The following is a 6,409-nucleotide window of genomic DNA, read 5'->3' as shown; positions in this document are numbered from 1 at the left end:
TTACACTGCAGAAGCTACTCGGAGTGGCTACATTCACGATAAGGCGATTGGGTAATAAGGATCGTAAAGTATGGATCACATAACGGAAGCACTCTGTGTACAGTATGTGTGCAAAATGTAATGTAATGTAATATATGTGCATAAATGTACAATTATTATCAGGAGTTCTTTGGAAATTAATATGTTTCCCAGACATAAGAATTTACTTCATGTTACGCACAAAGTAATATAAATCTAAAGATAATAGTGAGGACAATAATTAAAAGGTACTTCAGTTGATAGCATATCGCGGTGATAAATGTATTACTGAAAGTAAAAGAGACATTTTATGTCTCACTAACAAAAATGGTCAATGACCTTTCGACTTATACTCGTAATAGATAAGAGTATATGATGATGTTTGTCAAATTTTGTGGCAATGGTTTCGTTTTTAAGTTAGCCAACTTCTGGTATTTATCAGATTTTGAGGCAATGGTTTCGTTTTCAAGTTAGCCAACTTTTGGTATTTGTCAGATTTTGTGGCAATGATTTCGTTTTCAAGTTAGTCAACTTCTGGTATTTATCAGATTTTGAGGCAATGGTTTCGTTTTCAAGTTAGCCAACTTCTGGTATTTATCAGATTTTGAGGCAATGGTTTCGTTTTCAAGTTAGCCAACTTCTGGTATTTATCAGATTTTGAGGCAGTGGTTTCGTTTTCAAGTTAGTCAACTTCTGGTATTTATCAATTTTTGAGGCAATGGTTTCGTTTTAAAGTTAGCTAACTTCTGGTATTTATCAGATTTTGAGGCAATGGTTTCGTTTTCAAGTTAGCCAACTTCTGGTATTTATCAGATTTTGAGCCAATGGTTTCGTTTTCAAATTAGCCAACTTCTGGTATTTATCAGATTTTGAGGCAATGGTTTTGTTTTCAAGTTAAACAGCTTTAAAAAAATAATAACCATTAATATTTACATTACCACATTTTAATGATAATAATAATAATAATAATAATAATAATAATAATAATAATAATAATAATAATTCTTGGCGCTACAGCCCACGAAGGGCCAAGACCGATCAGCCGGCTGCTGGCCTCCCGCCCACATACCGAAGCAGAGGTGGACGATCATCCGGTTTGCGTAACCGGATTTCGCTACCTAGCGTAGCTCCCCAAGTGCATCACGATGCTGGGTGGGCACCGGTCCCATATACTGGCCGAACTTTCATGAGAAAATTTCTTCCCCCATGAAGACTCGAACCAGCGCGCATTCCGTAACGCGAGTCCTAGGCAGATGCCTTAGACCACGACGCCACGGCGCGGGAGATTACCACATTTTGTTCGAATGAAATTACAAGTCTTTTGAAAACTGACGATCGTAAAATTACACAGCTCAGCTTGACCTTTGAAAGATCTTCTATGCATGTGTGATTCAGTTCAAGTCTGTGAGTTACATTGCTATTCATTATCTTTATCCTTTTCTTTCCTTTTTTTCTTTCGTGAGCAGTATCTTCTCATCACTGAAACATGTTTGTTTTTCCTCATTTCTTTCTATTATTTACCTGACATTTATTAGTATCTTTATTTATAAATCTATTCTTTGTTATCCTATTTCATCCTGCTCTTCTTTTTTTCTCTCTCTCTCTTTGTTTGTATGTTTATTTATTCTTTCTTTCTTTCTTTCTTTCTTTCTTTCTTTCTTTCTTTTGTTTCAAGTATATTTCACACCTCATTGCACCTTTCTCCCTTTCATTTTTTATTTTTTCCTCAATTTCTTCCTGAGTTTATATGTTTATTTCTTTGTAATTTCTTTATTTCTCTCTAATATATTTTTATTTTTTTTTATAGATTTCCTTTCTCTATGTCTTATTATATTTGTTTTCAATATTCTTCCTTTTCTGACATCCTAGATTTATATCTTTATTATTTTATTTTCTTAATTTCTTTTGTCTTTCATGATCAGTTGATAATGACGGCCTTTAGATTAAAAATTTTCGAATTATTCTTCCGTTTATAACTTCTTGGACTTTTGAACATAATATTGTTTTTTTTCTTAGAATAGTTTACTCGCCTTATCGCTACCTGCCACTTTGTAGTATTTGGATAGACATATGCTGCAGCATTTCATCTGCAGTTGTTGGGTCTTACACCGCTGTGATTCGGTCGTCATTTTCGCTTTAGTAGAAACAGAATGGACTACTGGAAGGTGAGGATGTAATTTGGGTAGAAGAAGCTATGTTGTGGGTGTGTCTATCCCAATCAGAAGGAAAATCATAAGTAATAAAAAGAATGTTTAGGAAAAGAACAGTACCTCAAATGTGGTGTAGCTTAAGAAAATGAAAAATATGTAGATAAGAAAATTACAAATTTCACATAAATTTTAGGAACAGTAAATATAGAGTATTTCCGGGCTAGTGTTACAAACTTTCAGGGGTGATGGGGAAGGGCACATGTATCAATTTGAGATAAAGAACCCTGGTCCGGAAATGACTGAGTCGAAAGTTACAAGCAAAAATAGTTCTGTGGAAATGAAATAATTTTATTCCTCTGCACACCTTATTTATGTGTATTTATCTGTACATCTTACACATACTGTATTCATCTGACGTTGTTTACGTTGTCTACTTACAGTATTCCGTTCAGTGCGCTGTCTGAGGGGTGGGGACAGGAAACTACACTAAAGCAATGCAGATAGCGTAATGTGTAACGGACATGGTCGGTCCTGATATGCACGTCTGTAGACAGCAATGTATGTGTACAAGTTGCAGTGTCCAGTCGATCAGTCCTAGTGAAATGGAGAGTACACGAGAGCGGAATATGCAGACCTGATTTTCGAATACGGATGAGCCAATGGGAACAGTAGACAAGCTCACAGATTGTATCGGGCCAAGTGCCCACGTAGGAGATATCTGGCCCATACCATCTTTCCACGATCATCCCAAAGGTTAAGGGAAGGAGGGCACGTGGTGCGAAACTACAATTCCATATCCACACGACTATTGTTGCTTATAACTTTCGACTGAGTCATTTCCGGACCAGGGTTCCTTATCTCAAATTGATACATGTGCCGTTCCCCATCATCCCTGAAAGTTTGTAACACCAGCTCGGAAACACCCTGTATATCTAAAATCTAATATATTGCAAAATCGTCTCAAATCAATCTATATAAGTATAATACTCCAGCCCTACCTAAACTGTTAAATGGAAGCGAAATTTCAATCCTAAAATGAGGAGATAAAAGAGCTTGGGAACAATTGAAATGAAATTTCCCACAACAGCAGCTGTTTTAGGCTTAAAAATGAATGAATATATTTTAGCAAAATTAAATGTTGAATCAATTGGAGACAAAATTAACAATTGGAAGTCTGATCACACCATGTATCAAGCATAGACAGAACAAGAAGCTCAAAAATAATGACACAGAATACCAGGCAGATCTCTGAAACGACTAGTAGATGGGGCCAAAATATGTATGCAAAGGCCTGATACGTGATTGTTAATGATGATAATGATAATGATAGTTTGGTTACAATGGAACAACCAAGAAATTAAGTATGTTAGTAGAAGTGATAGTCTCTGAGAGATCCTACTCCACGCCTGTTTATTCGGGATATAACTTACCAATTGCGCCACGGTTAGGGTTTTAATCCTCAAATGTGCATTGGTAAACATTCGTAGGGCCATGCGACTGGAGAAATTACTGAAAGTAAAATATTTAAGTGCACCACAGCACTGAAATTTGTTTTAAGTGGACATGAGTCTGTTACGTTTTTGGGCTATGTTTTTGGACTTCCATTTCCAAAAATTGAAGAGATTGATCACTTCTTCACAGATTATTTGAAGGCTAGCAAATCTGAAGGAGACGGAAAAGATTCCTTTTTCGATTACATATTCGAGTACTCTATTTCTCTAGAAGCCAAGTCCCCCGCCCCAAAATGTGGGCAAACGTCACAAATAGTATACAATATTTCCATTTGAAGTTCAGTTCTTCCTTTTATCATACCCATCCCAAAACATTTACCTTCATTGACATCCTATGGGAATTGAAAACCTCGAAATAGGCTATATAAAAATCCGAAGCAGTCATCAGCATGTACCAGTAAGAAAAATTCGTACAGTTTTTGATAAGTACGAGCCTATTACGATTTTAAAAGAAGAGTACGCTGAGAACAGAATAGCTATTAAGAGCATATTGTATTAAAAATTATCTTAAGAAAACCGATGCTCTAATTTAGCAATTATCGGAGTGTGAAGCCACAGAAGCTCTGAGGAAACTATTCCTGCCAGAGTCCTTCATTACATCTAGCAGGGGACACTTGGCAACAGACAGTTGAGGGTGGAACTGGCCGAGGGGGAGGGAGCCAAGGAAATAAGGGAAGGAGTTATTTATTAATGTTGTAATGAGTAGTATTAACACTGAGCGAGTGAGGTAATTAGGGGATAATGTTCTTTTTGTATTTACTGTGTCCTTTTTTCTATTTGTTTTTTATTGCGTGTGTATGTTTTTTATGTATTACCTTTATATTTGAAGAGTCCACTGCAAGAATGATGGATGTCATTTGGAATACATTTTGCAGGAGAAGCAATTGAAAGTTTGAAATGCTTAGCGCTCAAAGCTTAACTGTGATTTTCCGATCGTTACTGGACAATGACTATCAGTGTTAATGCCATATAAGTCTCTATGTACATTCTATATGTCTTAAGCTACGCATTGACAGTCTTGGTTAATTTTAGACAAGAAAGTGACATCCATCATTCTTGCAGTGGACTCTTCATCTATTATTTGGATTATTTGTTGCAGTTTCAATAAGGAATTGAATTATATATGTTTCACTGTGTTTTTTTTCCTTTCATATCTTACATTTATTTTATTTTTATTATTTTTGTGAAATTTGGTATGAAGTTAGATTAGTTGTAACTGTGATAATTAATTATAACGGTAGTAATAATAATAACTGTTGATTTACTATTTTATTTGTTTTCTTTGAAGATTCAAACTGTGCATAGTTATAGCACGAATGGCCATACGATCTCGTGCGAAAGATCTTGTGTATCTCAGTTTGTATAATTTATTATGTATCAATAAATGCGCTTCATTCATTCATTCATTCATTCATTCATTCATTCATTCATTCATTCATTCATTCATTCATTCATTCATTCATCCATTCATCCATTCATCCATTCATCCATTCATGCATTCATTCATTCATTCATTCATTCATTCATTCATTCATTCATTCATTCATTCATTCATTCACCAATAAATTTCATATCAATATGAATAAAAAGTATTTTCGAAAATGACAAAATATTTGTCCAATCACTTTTAACCACACTTACGTAATTTCGTAACCAATCCTAAGCCTGGTAAGATAGGAAGGGGAAAAAAATATGCCTATCTAATTAGGCAATTATAAACCTTGGCGCACCTAACACTATTTCGAGCCGGGAATCGTGGGGCACCTATCACTATGTCGAAGGTCAGTTGAGGTGACTGTTGCGCATGTCGGTGTCTCCCGTATAGTCAACCACAATTTTAGAGTATTTGCCGGTCCTATAAGTAGCATATCTCAGATGACTGTGCTTCGATTGAGTCGACGTAAATATTATCAACGGAAATTAATCATATTTGATAAGGAATTTACATCTATATTATTCTGGCGACACAGGTGATACTTGAAACCCGTTTATCATGATTGCTATGTTCTCTGAAGTTATAATTTTTCTTTGTAATATGAGATCACGTGTCATTTTGAATGGAGTCGCTAATCTCTTGGAGTATTCTCTATTGCAGGAGATATGAGCGGTCAGTCTGACAGATGGCTGAGAGGGAACAAGACTTCACAGAAGGTAGTGTACCATTGCATTATTACTTTATTATTATTATTATTATTATTATTATTATTATTATTTTATTTTTTTTGTTGGAAATTATGCCTATTTAAAGTTGATTCGGCTACAGATATATTTATTTTTCAATTACAGGTACTTTAAAATTCCCTTAATATTTTTCTCGTTACCAAACAGCTCTGGGGTCCACTCAATCCCCTGCCAAACTGAGTACCGGGTCTTTTCTAGAGTAAAGCTACGGTTTCTCTACGACGATCTTCGTCGAACGAACATCGCTGACGATTGAAATCGCCAGAGATCATCGTCAGAGTGGTTTCTTTACCGGCGAACTTCGTAGGTGGATAGTTTATTTTTTTATATAGTTGACCATGTCTGATCAGCTGATAAGTGGATGACAATATGATAACGTTATAATATAAGGTTTGCCTTGAAATATAAATACGGATCTTTAAAGTAGCTAATGTCATGTTTAGAAATAGATATACAGAGGGGTCTTTTAATTCATTGATATTAAGACATCTTGAAAATGAACCCACCAATTTTAAGGAATATTTCAGACTTTCTCCCGAACAATTTCAT

General features: G+C 35.3%; 1 protein-coding gene across 2 annotated transcripts in view; it reads left to right on the top strand.

Annotated features, from left to right (window-relative positions):
* The first annotated feature begins 5,701 nt into the window (after positions 1–5,701).
* The window catches only part of LOC138691096 (NPC intracellular cholesterol transporter 1 homolog 1b-like), a 121,769-nt gene continuing 121,061 nt past the window's right edge, over positions 5,702–6,409 (top strand). For both annotated transcript variants that reach the window (XM_069812806.1, XM_069812805.1), the window contains exon 1: positions 5,702–5,830. The gene's annotated coding sequence lies outside the window, so the exon portion shown is untranslated. The remainder of the gene's footprint in view (positions 5,831–6,409) is intronic.

Source organism: Periplaneta americana, chromosome 16, assembly GCF_040183065.1.
Source record: "Periplaneta americana isolate PAMFEO1 chromosome 16, P.americana_PAMFEO1_priV1, whole genome shotgun sequence".
NCBI lineage: Eukaryota > Metazoa > Arthropoda > Insecta > Blattodea > Blattidae > Periplaneta > Periplaneta americana.
The sequence above is the reverse complement of the archived record's forward strand: the minus strand, read 5'-3'. Positions and strand labels throughout refer to the sequence as shown.